This window comes from Ptychodera flava, chromosome 20 (assembly GCF_041260155.1).
Source record: "Ptychodera flava strain L36383 chromosome 20, AS_Pfla_20210202, whole genome shotgun sequence".
NCBI classification, from domain to species: domain Eukaryota; kingdom Metazoa; phylum Hemichordata; class Enteropneusta; family Ptychoderidae; genus Ptychodera; species Ptychodera flava.
This window is the reverse complement of record NC_091947.1, coordinates 20,894,160-20,909,614: the sequence shown is the minus strand read 5'-3', so window position 1 is coordinate 20,909,614 and position 15,455 is coordinate 20,894,160. Positions and strand designations below refer to the sequence as shown.

The window sequence follows — 15,455 nt, the reverse complement described above, 5'->3', positions numbered from 1 at the left end:
CATTACTTCACCATCCAATTATCCCAAATTAGTTCCAATCGAGTTGCATGCAAAGTTCTAATAAGTCAACTGTACGTTGACAAAAGTATTCAACGACGGTGCTTTAAATTTTTGAGGTTAATTTTTACACTAACTTCCGGCAAAATTCACGACAGCCACTGTAAAATACTCTGAAATGTTTGATACTGATACGTATGCAAATTAACGCTAATTATGCAAGTCTTATCGACCAACTACTCTTTTAAGTCCCTCATGCTTGGCCAACTACACCAGAAATTCCTGCGTATAGACACGGGAGCTAACATGCAATCGTCCAAGCAGTAAGATGGCACTGTTATATTTCCCAGTTGCTGCGTTACATGCCCTGTCACTTGGCTATTCATTCGACTGACGTGAAGCAAACTTTTAAAAAATAAATCTTATACCACAGCCATAACCGAATACAGAGCCCAAGGCCTTTTTGCAATAATAATATCCATTTTTCTGTGAGTGCTCTGTTGCTGGTACTGTTATGGTCGTACCTTACGCTGTTCGGGGAAGCTTTTTCTGCGATTATTTACAAATACAACATACAGGTATTAACCCAACTGAAAACAGATGACGATATACTCTATCAATATACTCTACTCTATCAAATTTCTTAGGAACGGACCATTAGATCTTGGGAGGTAGGGGTAGTTACAATCAGATTGTGAATATTTTTATTTACAATCGTAATTTTTGAAAAATTATTTTCCATGTGAATCATGATGTGCTAATTTTTTTCTAAGTAAACTGGCAGATTTAAAAATTTTGCTATCTCGTTTTATTTTTTTATTGTGCAAACTAGTCTGAAGATTTTTGCCTTACTTTTTGCTTTTAATTTTTTTGTTTTTGACCACCCCCTCCCAAGATCTAATGGTCCATCCCTTATTAGACCCTGACGAGCCAATGTTGTTGTGTGACATTGAAGGATCATTTCGCAAGTTCTTGTTTTATTGCCAAAAACATGTTGAAGCATAATCATTTAGCTTATCGATGTAGCGCCTGTACGCGCAAAATGCATTGTTATTGTTCAAGTTACGTTTGAATTCTGGTCCGGACCAGAATTCACTCGTCGATAGTGGCAATGCAGTCCACATATGTACAAGCTCAGTTGACAAGCTGAATGCTGCCTGCGTGTCGCAACAAGCTTTGGAGAGTGGAATAAGAAATTACGGTTGGTATTAAAAAGAATAATGAAAAAATCATTAAAAAGTTATAGTTACTAGCCCTTTAAGTGACATGGCCACTCTTTCAACCCTCCCACACAAATTGAGACTATATGAATAATATTATCAACGTTTGTTTTATTAAAAGCGTTGTATAGGCGCGCGCGCTCATCTGCGTGCGTTTGTAGGCGCCCGTGTACGTAATCATCACCAAATCATCATACATATACAACATGCTGTTAGACGAGATGGCAAGGCGGAGAAAAGCGGTCTGACTTGATTTGCTTTAACATCTTTACAAGGTTAGACATGTTTTCACAAGCGAGAGTTTGGGGACATCTCAGTTCGTTTTAACCCGCTAATAATAGAAATTGACGGCCCCATACCCTTCCACCCGTATTTATATACTTTTTCGGTCCTTGCACTCTCTATTGCTATCTCGCGGTTGTGACTTCAATCGCCAACAGTTTGCAGTGTGTCTGTGTAACAAGCCGTTATCAGATCTCGCATCTCCTTCCTCTTATTTCGAACTGCCACTCCTGATAACGATCAAAATCCCTCGGGTTGGCTTCAGTCTCGCCGCCCCTGTGCTCGATGCAGAACCGATTGTACTAAACTTGTACAACACTGTCTTTCACACACTGGCAGACATTAAAAAAAAGACCGGTGATTTAGGGCTTGTTGGAAGAGGGGTGTGGAAGGAAAGAACTAAAAGTCAAATGCATTGTCTAGAAAACTGACCTTGAAAACATCATGAGGCACCTTTGGGAAAGTTGGTTCAAATTTTCCTCTTGACAGAATTATGAGTGTCTCAGAGTGGTGATCGCAATGAATTCAGAAACATTATTGCAAAGACAATAATTATATAGCTCCGCGTTGACTAGGCAAGCACGAAATGACATTACATATTGTAAATTTGCTAATGATGTGATTCGGATTTAAGAACATCTCGGCCTCCGTAGTCAATATTCTGGTCAAATTTATCTGTCAAATTATACATTTATACATTACACAAGGTTTCATTTTTTTACGTTTGCATAACCTGGTTTTCCCTATTATTCATTCGCGACCAAAGTACTGCATTTCATTCAGTATGCAGTGGAAATTCTTAGTCGTAGGAATTCAACTCGCCTATCAAAAGTTATCCGCTAATAGTAAAAATAACCACCCGTGGTGTTTTCACACCTTCTTTGGATATCCGAGCGATCATTGAGATCCGCAAACGTCAGCGCTGCTAGGTTGTCATTTGTGCCTCCTCCAAAGCGGTATGCAATTTTCAAAATTCCTGCCAACAAAACTGCACAAAGCATTTCAAAACAAGCCGTAGCAGCGCCATACGTGATCCACAAATGTGTTCGTTTTTACTCTTGAAAAAATGTGAATTCCGCATCAGTTTCACGCGCCGTGGATCTCTACTTAGCAAACAGTGAATGAATTCTGACGCAATACGAGATTTTTCATAACTAGGCGACGACTTTAATATCAGGCAGACGACAAATTCTTCAATTTGTTCCTCGTGTCACGATCGTTCTCATTTCGGCGGGAATTCGAACGAAAATTATTTTTCTGCCAGTGTCATCCTCCACGACAAAATTGGCCATATAAGCGTGAGATCACGCGTGAACACTAGTATTTGAATACAAATAGAGTTGACGGGCGGTTTCATTGCGTGGACAGGTTCTTTCAGGAATGTGTGTGCAGAAAAATGGCTGCATTGTCACAAAAGCTGGATTTATCGTGCGGTGCGATTGAATGAATGGCATTCTGCAACCTACCTTACGTTTGATCTCGAAATCCAGGGCAGCGAATGAGCTCGCCTTTCATTCAAATTGGTTTCAAATCATGGTCTAGTTTAGATTGGTAGGTCTCATTGATTGACTGACTGACAAGAAATTTTGGACTAATTTGGACAAGCAATTATGCAGGCGTATTAAGCTCTTGTTATGGACTTTGTTTTTAAAGATTATTAGTCGATATCATTTCTTCTCGTAGTCTGTATTCCGAATTTACAGTTATAAAGATCGATATTTAGCGACAACGATATTTTGAGAATTTTCGGAGAAGGACAACCTTAAACCTGGGGCACTATTTCCTTGTAAGTGTTGTGACTTAAAAAAAATAAACTGGTCGTATGATATTCGTCTCTATGGAGCCATATGTACGATAAATCTCGTGAACTGAGTTCTCATAGCCTAATCGCTAGATTCCCCCAAGGGCTGGAATCGAAATAGCATCGTTCATTTTGTAACGTATCTTTATCTCTACCAACCGTACTGGGTCACGAAATCTGAATTATTTGCAAAATGCATCAATTTTTTTCATTTGTTTCTTTTTTTACCAACATTACCACTTGATTATGTCTTCATTTGGTTTTTCTGTCTTCTACTTGGCGTTTATGCCATCTTTGCCTATGCCTCTATCTATCTGCATATACCCCTGTCTCATCCTGCCTTGTGGATTCTGCTTACTTTCCCGCGTCCCACTTGTCGCTGTTTCTTCCCACTTTCCCTTCCCAGTCGAACGCCAGTATTGATCGACCGCGCGACTCCTACATCAAACGTTGGTCGACCGAGACTCTCATTGATTTCAGCGCCAAGGGTTCCATTTTTCAAATCCTTGCCTGACCACAACGGTCCATCAAGCATCAAGACGATATACCTCGCGTTACCAGGAGAAATATGGATCGCCTCAAACCACTGAGATGGACGTGATGTCGCATAACTGGTAGGACGTCATGGGTTTCTGTTTACCACCAGGCAACATAAGTCCGTATTACTGCGCGTGTCTGACAGTTCTTCGGTAACTGTCACTAATATCTGATAGTCTAGTTGTCGAGGACACCGCCGGTTGAGGTAGCGCCATAGAACGCGTCTGAATCTCAGCTTACAGGGGATGTGGTTATATACATAACAAAGTTAAATTCTTTAATCCGTATTGGCAAACATATTGAAAATAACTGATGTGTAAACTTGCAGCATGACCACAAAATGGGGACGGTGTCGATATGTAAGAAATGTGTGTCAAACTAGAAAACACTGAATGTACCGGGGCTTTTGTGTTAAACTCACTATTGTTACAAAGAATAATTCAACGGAGCAACATATTGTTTTAAAACAAAAGTTTCGCGTACTAAATTTTTTCCAAAATATTGACGTATGCGAAGGGAAGGCTCTTTAGGGACGGTTCCAAACCAACCAATGTCTGCTTTAACAATATAGTTAAAAACTAGTACATTCGATTTGTGGTGACATGTCGATTTGAGCGTTTGTGTGTGAATGGAACGACTTTGGCGGAAACTTACCTGTGAAAGACCGGCGTTTATGTGTATTCCATTTGATGAAACGATTGCTGCAGTCGATGATCGTCGGGCTGTTGGGCTGCAGTGCAAGTAGACAGTTATCGCTTTGCGATCTGGACAACGAAGGCGGCAGGAAATTTTCACCGATAGACTCTTTCAATACGAATCTCCGTTGACTTGCTGATGGCCGTTGTGGATCCGTTTCAAAATCGCTCATACGGTAGCGTGAACACAGCTAACACGCCGGCAACATATATCACACTGCATTTATCAGAGCGAGTACAATTTCGGAACATTTACAAAGTACGCCCTCAACGTTGGAGTATCTATATTTTGCATCCTTGAAATTTTCAACGCTAGAGGGCAGTGCATTATTGTTCACAATTTCTTTGAAATTTACTGGGGTATGTATACAGTGATCAGTAATTTGTAGGAACACTGGATCGTAGGCGTTGGACGTATTTTTAATTACTTTACACTAAAATTCCTATCATTAAGGTAAAATGCGCGTCGGGGGCAGATATCCGGACTCTAAAACTCACAATTGTTCACATGCAATTGTGAGGGCGCATTTTTAAAGATCTTGGTGTAAAAAAACTTTTCATCGTCTTAGTTTTTCGAAAAAACTGAAAATTTTGTTTTTCCCCATAAAGTTAACTAAGGGATGTCGGTCATTTTATATGTCGAACATCTGTAAAATTTGGGTAGTTTGTTTCTCTAATACCAAAATTTGAACGGTGACCCCCCAATTTTTACTCTCGATTTTGAAAGAGAATGGTTGAAATATTGAATCCTTGAAGAAAGTTTGAGCAAAAGTTTTTCATTTTCGAGGCGTATACTACCTTAGGTAAAACAACTGTAGTGGTTCTTTCAAGTTCACGTCTCGTGCGGTTACGAAAAAAAAATCAAATTTGTATCAATATACAACATACAAATTCTTCAAAGCTAGTGATTGATATATTTAGAGAAAATCGATAGACAATGTTTTTTTTTATTGTGCACATTAAATTGTCCGAGTCTGTTTTACTTTGAAGGGAAAAAATTGCTCGTACAATAACAGAATAGGAAATCGAAATCTCAAGATTTAAGATAGTATGCTCCCGAAAAGTGAAACAGGTAAACTTCCAATCATTCCGCTCTTTCGAAATAAAGAATAAAAAAGCAGGGGTCAACATGCAAATTTCGGTGTTAGAGTCTAGAGAAATCAATTACCCACTCCGGTGTTTGAAATTCAAAAATGGCCGCCATCCCTGTGTTATCTCGATGAGGAAAACTAAAATTTTCTTTTGGAAAAAATCCGAGTAGCGAAGATGTTTCTTACCCAGATAGATTTTTAATGAGCCCCCGCAAGAGGGAGGCAAGAACGGATATGCGGACAGTCCTAAGGCACATTCTTCCTTCAAAGGTCACGTGATAAATGCAGCATTGTGAGGATAGAAGTGTAGACCTGCTCTACTCTCCATGATATGATACCACAGAACTTCTATTCTGACACCGGTAAAACGCACTACGCAGGTGCCGCCAACTGAGCTGTTCGTGCAAAGAGGTGTTCCGAACGGTGCGCAGTTTTTCAGCAGGCGGGCAAATTTCAAAACTATTCAGCGGGCGGGGAGCAAATGTTTGACAGTGGGTACCGCCAATACGTATAGGGAGAGGAAAGCCGTTGTCCATAGAATTGAGGGGAGATTAAGCGCTTAACTTAGAGGGGAGCAATGTTCTAAGGTATACTGCTAGCTTCTCGCGCGGTTTTGCGTTGATCTGGGATGCCCAGTTGGCATCTAGTGGGCAATGGGGGATTTCAGTAGAGGGGAGAGGGCAGTGGGGAGCTTGAATTGTTGTGGGGAGAGGGGAGCGGGCAAACCATAGACACTGGAGGGCAGTGGGCATCAAAATTCAGTGGAAGGGCGCGTTTTCCGTGTATGCCAGTGGGATGACTATGGATGCCACGGTGTTTGAGTTGTTTTTGGGGTGGAATGGTCGATGCGTACACATCGGTTAAAGCCGCATTATTTTCATGATTTTATTTTCCAACTAAAATTCGTTCGTGTAAATGTGCTAACTGAAGGACATGTATAGAAGTATCACTGCTCGCTGATTTGGGTCATGCCTATACGTGTTTGAAAAGATTAAATAATAAACGGGTGCCGCACTCATAAAATGGCACCCCACGAAAAAGAACAAAAACCGCAGTATTTCGAGCACATACACATCATGATCATAAAGGAAACAAGCATGGTGTCATTTACTTGAATGCACAACACACGATGGCCAACATTTTTTGTTGTTGTAATCTTTATTTTCTCTGTCAAATGATTAGTTGTTTGAAAATGGTGGGAAATCTAAAATGATGTTAAAACGTTTGAATTTACATGCCACTTTCGACACTTATGAAAGTGTTACACATTTTTTCAGTTTTTAATGGGTCCTATTCAAAGAAGACTCTTGGAAAACAGGGGTTTTTTGAGATCGGTTTATTATACATTCGCAGCTATTGGGACTTTAAGAGATACAAAAAATTGGAACATCCATCTATGCACATCTGTTTCTGTCTTGAAATGTGATTCTCAGGAATATAATGTGAAGAAAACACAAATTCTGTCGAATATAACTTCTTAGATATTTCGTTTTGTTTTGTTCTGCGAGCTTACATCCGGATATTCATTGTCTTTATTGTCGTGTTATTCCTGTGAATATTGATTTTTGTTTCGTTCCTTATGGCAGGAAAAAACAACAACATGGGATCTTTATTGTACGTCGAATACAATGAAAAGGTATCGAAGTATGGAAGGTCCTTTGTCGCCAGAGTTTGTTCACTCACAGATGGTGTCTGAGAACACAGCAACCCCCGCTACTACATTTTGTGCAGTTTGTTGCCGCCCGTACACGGCGTCGCAATGCCAACAGCGCCACCTCCAGGCGAAAGGCGCCACACGTTTGAACAAAGTTGGTTGCCGCTATCGTTGACCTATTGTCGTCAAATCAATGACCGTAGAACTCACGATAACCAAAGGAGTAAAGTGAAGAGATGTCTGGATGTGTCCCAAGTCTGTCCACCAGAGTGACGCCTCGTTGGCGCACAAAAACAAACAGAAAATAAACCTTTGATTGATGCTGGACACGATAACTCGCCCAAGCAAACATAGGTCACAATGACGTCATCGTGTATGTCTTTATCGCCTCATAGTTCGAACACGATGAAATGGACTCGAAGACTACTTCCGAAAATACAAATAAAAAAACAAATATTCTCTCTCTCTCTCTCTCTCTCTCTCTCTCTCTCTCTCTCTCTCTCTCTCTCTCTCTCTCTCTCTCTCTCTCTCTCTCTCTCTCGCATGGGTTTCTGCTTCTTTTTTCCTTTGTCGAATGAATTTATCGATTTCATACCTTTTAATGTGACCGTGATGTCATAGATAAGTCGATCTCACATAGGAATGCGGTGCGATGTTTCAATGCGTGGGTGCACCGCTCCCTTTTTTCTTGATTGACCAATTTAACAGCTGTAAAGTTGTATCTGGTATTTGAAGCTGTATCTGGTATATTTTTGCAATGTTGGGCAGCGCGACCTCTCTTATACGTTACCATCATTGCTAAATCGCGCTTTTTTGTTGTGTTGAATAGTTTTATAAGACAACGTTGCCTTGGTGTTTAGAATCAATTTTTTTCGATGGTGATAAACCACCTTCCGGAGCGCAAATACATCCGCGGGTTTTAAAAGAGATACGGGCCCTTGAAACGGCCGAGTTCATTCGAAAATAACGAGCAAAACGATGTATAATTGTCATCTTATCAGCGTGTGATGGTCCTAAAATCGTTGATTATACATCATTAAAAAGCTGAGATTGGCGTTGCACTAGACAGTGTCTACCCGTCAACACGTTTGGCTTTGAGGAATGTTGAATTCACAGCCATGGCTACGCTATCGGACAATGCAGCCGCAGACACCGATTCGAGTACATCACAAAAGTCGCCTCTCTTCACGTGTTGTTTAGGAATATATTCTCTCACTTTTAGTCGAGACGCCCGACCCGTCGTGACTTTGTTTGCCTTGGTGAAAAAAAAAAAATCAGTTTTTAATAGGTATATGTATCACTATAAAATTGTTTGATGGTGGCGTTCTCTCTCTCTCTCTCTCTCTCTCTCTCTCTCTCTCTCTCTCTCTCTCTCTCTCTCTCTCTCTCTCTCTCTCTCTCTCTCTCTCTCTCTCTCTCTCACGCACACACACACAAACAACACCCACATGTCGAAACTCTATATTGTATTGTAAGCGTCATTGAAAGGTGAACCCAGGAGGTGAGCGTTTTGATAAAGTTTTCGACTCCCCCTCACTGTGGCTGCAAAACCTGTCAATCTGTCAAAAACACATTCATATGCTCGTAAAGAGAAAATAACAAGCTGTTTTTCGACCTTTTTTGACACATGAAAGCTCTTTGATTGCCAAAGCATCATTACATTATGCTCATTTAAGCGAAAGGCTGCACGTGCAGTTCAAGTGAAGAAAGACACGCGCTCTACCATCATTTCGAATGAGCCAAGCTCCAGGCGCCGCTGTCCTTTGGGGCGTCTACAGAACATGTTTACCAACAGACTGGATTTCGTCACCACAAAGATTTAATGATTGAACTCTTCCAACGTGGGGACGACAAATTTCGTTGTCTCTTGGTGTCATGCTGTGTTTTTCCCCGATCGGAGTTTTATCAATGTATGGTACGCAATCAATAAATCAGTTGATGTATAGATCTGCGCGTCGGTTGGCGTATCACTCACCTCATCAATCAATATATTAATCAACCATCAATCAATCAATTAGTCAATTAACCTGTTACCAAATGAATCAATTGCTCAATAGTCTATTAATCAATCAATCATGGTCACCGATCGCATGTTCCAGTGTATTGTGTTGAAAATATTCAAAAGGCTGTAGTTAGCAACGCTCTCTCTCTCTCTCTCTCTCTCTCTCTCTCTCTCTCTCTCTCTCTCTCTCTCTCTCTCTCTCTCTCTCTCTCTCTCTCTCTCTCTCTCTCTCTCTCTCTCTCTCTCAGAATGATACAGAGTGAGAAGCGTTCTTTACTCGGCATTTGCCCTCCTGTTCCTGCGAGAAAAGATTCGACCACTGATTGCCGTGAAAAGTAACTGACAAGGACGAAGCACTGTTGATTGCTGTCCTTTACCACTGAGAACGTGGGTCCGGCTGACAGTGGACACATGTCAAACATCTTCACTTGACACTTCAGCGTGGAGTGCTAAGCCAACAGTTGTAATTGAACTTAAGCAAAGGAACTTCCCTAATGACTCAGCTACTTCAATGTTACTTAACGGTCCCGGCCCTCCCCGTAATCTCAACTGGGACAAAAAGAGCATTGACAGACGGGCGAATGGACGGGTTAGCATCGTTTAGCATTAAAACCGAATCATTTGGGGGAGTCAGGGATTAATACCATTGTATCGCTGGTGAGCGATGTCATCTTAAGTGAATGTGTGAAATGAAATTTGGCGACAACAAATTGGGCTAACAGAAAGCACTCCACAGAGCCTGGCTTTAGATTAAACAGTCCTGAAGGAGAGTCGAGTACCGGTAAAAACAATCAGTGTGGCGGTCGCTACGAATATCAAGACATTGAGTGTACTGCTGTGATTGCATCGTAGGCGGCGCGCAGGTGACAGGATTATATCCTTCAAAACCCCTCATTTGAACAGTCTGAACTTTTTGAGATAAACTTTGAATCGTTCCTTCATAACTAGTTAGATCAGTCAACCAACTTTCATAGGGATTGAATCAGAATTGAGGTATACAACACATAATGGCGACTAATATGTAGTTACGGTGACGGAAAAATCATATCGTAATAGATCAAATCGTTTGGGGAAACTTTTTCCCTCGCCCAAAATTATAAGACAGTCCTTCTCAATTCAATGAGTTCGTCATATTTAGTCTTTTGTACCTTTCTGTGCATGCGGCTGACATTTATATACGAATAGTATAGACGCCCTCTCTCTCTCTCTCTCTCTCTCTCTCTCTCTCTCTCTCTCTCTCTCTCTCTCTCTCTCTCTCTCTCTCTCTGAGTCACTACAAAAAATTCTGCAAAGACGAAGAGCCTAAAATGTCAGTTTTAGTCACAAAATTAACAAACTATATAATAATAGATATTGATTATAATTGTATTACGGTTTGAGGAAACATTTTTTAGCTATAAGTGCATGTTTTCGGTGCTGTTCTTGATAAAAAGCTGTAAATATTATTCTTACTAATGGCGGTCCTTGGCAGTATTGTTCATCATATAACTCTGTACACTTCAAACTTCCGTTCCCAAGTTCAAATGCCTTCTCTCTCCCTTGTCTTGTCGTTCTCTATCTGTGCCTCTGACTGTCTTTCCCCTCTCTGTCAGCCCTAACATGACTTAATGGCCAAGTTCAAAGTTAGTATTCCATGTGTCTGCCTTGCGACCTTCCCCCGGTTTGCTTTTGGCGGTCGCGAGAGGGCTACCACAAAATTAATCTTCGTTAATGAGCGGTATGATGGCTGTCTTGAAATTCTGTATCGCCAATTTTCAATTGGAATTGCAGCATCACTGAAGTAAACACGTCAAGGTTACTGCCACTCGGTTTCAAAACAGAAGAAGAAATTATAAAAATTTGTCCTCACCAGGAAAGAATACCACTTGAGTGTTCACTGAATACTTCCCGTTTGGAGTATAAAGCTAAAACAAAGTACAACGTACAGTACTGACAAACATGAAATATGTCAATCATCGCCGTTTCACCGCTATACTATTGTGATGCCCATATTGTAATCATGTGGAAATGAGAAAAGTGTTTACGTCCGATATGTGACTTTACTTGTACCTGGAGTTTATATTCTGTATGATATGCCTCGGCTTATTCCTCGAAAACTGTTTTCAGTTTCTCAGTTTTATAATCAACACAATATTTTTAACTGTCGTATAAAGCAAAATCATGCATACCATTCAAACTCGATCGAAATTCTTATTCCGAATGTGTCAAGACCAACAAGTGGGGACCCGATAGGTCTTCGTGTGAACATAGACCCTCGAGAGTTTTTCTCAAGGGTCTATGGTGTGAATAACATTTCATGAAATGGTAGTTTTGAAAAGTGAATATCTGTAAAGATGAAAAGTATATCCAAGAGGTGCATGTCGGTGAGTTGAACGGTTTTTTTTGCCTTGTCGATTTGTTATCGTTTGGATTTAAAGATCTCGCGCTAAATTTATGATCTCGCTGACCTGCTGGCAATCGCAGCATCTCCCCCTAGGTGCAAAGAGTGACACAGGAGAATTGGCACGTAAGCACGGTTTTGCTAGAAGGGAGCGTTGTTATTTGAACAAACCATTGTTTTGACGTTCGATTGTTGTTTGTTTTGCAATATGATGGCCTGATTCAACATAATCCCCGTCCAAATAAAGAGTTCAGTCACCCGCCATCCAGATATCTTGATGTGAGTGGCAACCCTTATCCTCGGGAGGGGGAAACGGAGAGCCGCGCCAGAATCGTCAAGTTTAGCTTCTTGCGCACGTCACGCCGATCCAGAAACAACGAATTCGGTGGGACTGGCATGCGACCGATATAATTACCGGCTGTGTGTTTTTCGATTATGCTATTTAAGGATTTATCCATAAAATCATTGTGTCAAAGTTCATGGGAGATAGGGGTGAAATATTCCACCGGGAAGCACAGTGGTCCTACAGTTAAACCCCCACCCGGGGTGCTCGAGTACATTCGCCGATGTTGATTGTGTTGTCTGGGTCAGCCGGGGTCAAGCCATACTAGTTATTAATGGATCATTATAGGTCAGGGGTTATCGGCCAATTTCTATCCGTTACTACCAATAAGAGCTGTTGCAGTGGCGTGGTGTGAATGCATTTCATAAGTTCTGACAAACGACATACCTTCGTCACCTACGGAAACAGGGACAGTTGGGACAGGCTGGCGCCGAAAGCCTCGCCGAACGCCACACGTCACAAGCTGATAACCCACTTCGTGTTTTCACATTTTTTTGACTCGGCTGCATTCTTTCAGAGGTGCAATCTGTCCCAATCAAGTTGACGTTTTATGACGAGAACTCGGATGCTCTTAATCCAGTTTCAAGTATTCGCAAACTGTGCGTTATTCTGTATTGCCGTCAATTCCATAAATATTCTATAAATTCTACCCGTCATGTTTTTTGTTCATTATTCTGAACTGGTTGCACTTGTCGACTGGAGCTATTCGTGCGGAAACAACACCGGTTTTGACATCGGTGACACAAGTTGTCATTGCCCGCCAAACCAAATCCGACGGGTGGTGCTTCTTTGTTCTCTGATTCTGAAAGCTTTAATATGGTCCTCTAAAGAGATGGGATCTCTCAAGTACAACTTCCAAATTCACCCATCATCCCAGCGGCCCAACTTGTCGGTCAAGTTACTCAGCGCCCGTATCTTTCATAATCGCCGTGCGAAGTACTTTATTTACTCGGCATAAATATATCATTTGCCCGAGTCTTTCTCGATTGCTTGTTACTAGTTCGCTACTCACGTTTGAACAAGGATAATTTTTAAATGATGGGTTCATTTCAAGGGTGTTCAAACAGCACAAAACTTGACAAGTCGGCCCATGGTTTCTCATCACGCGTTGGAGAGAAAGATGTTTAAGGTTAGAGGTCAGCTTCACTGCCGGCGAAGCTAGATTAGTTTTTATCCTTTCTTATGTTCCGCATTCGAAGTAATTGATTCAATTTATTAATGCGATTTTCATCGAACAATGATATGGTAAAGTTGAGCAAAAGGGCGATTTCAACTCTTCCAAATTTTGCGACGAAAACCTCTCGCATCTGACTAAATGTAGATCGAATGGTGAGGGGCAAGGGTAAATAAACGTTTAAAATGGTGTGGGCGTCTCAAATGTCTTGCAACGTTAAGTGTTATATAAAAAATTACATGCAATCATGTGTACATAAGTCGCTATAATTGTCTCTGTGGACAATTCACGATGTTCCGTCACGTAATATCCAAATTCTAAAGGGGAGCCCTCATCGTTCAAGCCTGGCGGTCTGTTTACATGTTATACCTTCAAGTCTTGTTTTATAATAGTTTCGAGTTTACTTCATATCTTTCATTATCACATGTATGTGTCTGGGAAATTTTTCACGAAAAGAAACCGAACAAATCTCCAGACGAGCCACTAAATGCACTGAAATGTTTGCACTGGTTGGTCAGAAAAACATACACCTGTCGAATTAATCCAACAATCGCAGATTTATTTATTTATTGACATAGGTCAGCGGAACCTGTAACCGGTTGACGTTTTAAAAATAATTACGCAAATCTATACCGTACCAAGATTATCTGTTAAAACGTGCCAAATCGAACTCAAGCTATGGTGGGTTCGGTATAAATATTACGCCAATTTATACCGTAGTCTGATTATTTTTTAAAAGGTTAGAAACCGTATTCATGTTGTGGTAGGTTCAGTTTGTGGTATACGCTGGCGGTATAGATTCTCTCAAATGGACCGCGATCAAAAATTGGCAAGTTTGCTCCCTTTGCCGTGGCATAACCAATACTTTCATTTTGTGTCACGCATCGTTTTTAAATCAAGCATTTGTCACATTGATCTTTCATATCATCGAAGCGGTAATCAGGTATTGGGAGTTTATTATTTGGAATAAATCATTCACTAGATTTCTAAGCATTTTGCAGCCGATAATGGAAGGCAGCCCTCCCCCCTCCTCCCGAGCCTTGTAGTCCATTATGTGATTTTACCATAGACCCTGGAGAATTTAACGAACACGATATCGTGGTGTGATTCATTCAGACTGGACCGATTGTCATTCGCTTGGGAAAAAAATATAGAGACGACATTGTCGAAAACACCAAAGACTGAAGAAGGTACGACGTGCAAGTCTTGACGTGATGCGGGTGGGGTCCTGAAAAAAATCTAATTTTTCTTGTCTAAAGGTATCATTTTTTGATCCTCGGGATAAAAGTCTCCTTGAATCGGAGTACAGAAGAATGTTTACTGTGACAAGAGCGATGTGCCAAAAACTGTTTACCATCAATCACATCTAAGACAAGGATGATGTGGCAAAATAGGTACGCAAACATTGTCTGACCGTCCTCATCTGAGATAGATCGTTTTTGGTACAATGCAATTCAAAGTATGCGTCACACTATAGTCAAGTACTTCAACGCCAACATTTCACACCCACGGTACCTAATCCACGGGCTTAAATGAACTGTCTGGCAAATGAATCATTGAGGTTTAGTATCGTTCCAGTATTACACTGTCTTGTCGCTCTGAGGTTGTGCTGAGTTTTGGTGACAAACTTTTGGGCGAAATATGATTTTAGCACATAGTACGTTAGCTGACTGTATCACTACCATTGTACACATTGATCATATCCACAGATCTTTGGGGGTTTCGTTCTTTTGCCTATAAATTTCAGACACACACCAGACTTTAGGAAATGCGCCAATCGAACAATCGCACTCATTGCAGCGCCATAACATAAGCATTTGAGGACAATGTCGTGTTATGGTATATTGACATATAAAGATATGAGAAACTTGGGTCTTTGGCTTATGTATTGCAATGCAACCTTTTTACTCGAAAAGTGTGATCACTAAAATATATCATCCATATTAAACTTTCACCTCGAATCTCTCTTTTGTGCGCATGCGGCAATGAACATAGACTGAAGACGTTCTGGTTTGAGGACTTGTTGCCATGGTATACTTGGGCACAGGTTAGCAATTATCAAATGTTCGCAGCGCGACAGATTAATGCTCGTCTATGCAATGTTGATTTCTTAGTATGGCTGCAGTATGCTGATGCGGAGATAGAGCCAGGCCCGGAGCAGAGTCTCTTCATTACAGGGGGACCGTGTCCGGAGATAGAGTCATTATCAACGAAATAAAATATTCATGAACCTCGAACTGTGCACTGTATACTCTAATAAAGAAACCGAGAATGACACG

The 15,455-nt window shown here is 41.0% G+C and overlaps 1 protein-coding gene across 1 annotated transcript in view; it reads right to left on the bottom strand.

Moving 5' to 3' along the window:
* LOC139120296 (alpha-1B adrenergic receptor-like) overlaps positions 1-4,718 on the bottom strand; it is a 131,337-nt gene extending 126,619 nt beyond the window's left edge. Inside the window, exon 1 of the mRNA XM_070684619.1 lies at positions 4,492-4,718. The gene's annotated coding sequence lies outside the window, so the exon portion shown is untranslated. The remainder of the gene's footprint in view (positions 1-4,491) is intronic.
* Positions 4,719-15,455: the final 10,737 nt, after the last annotated feature.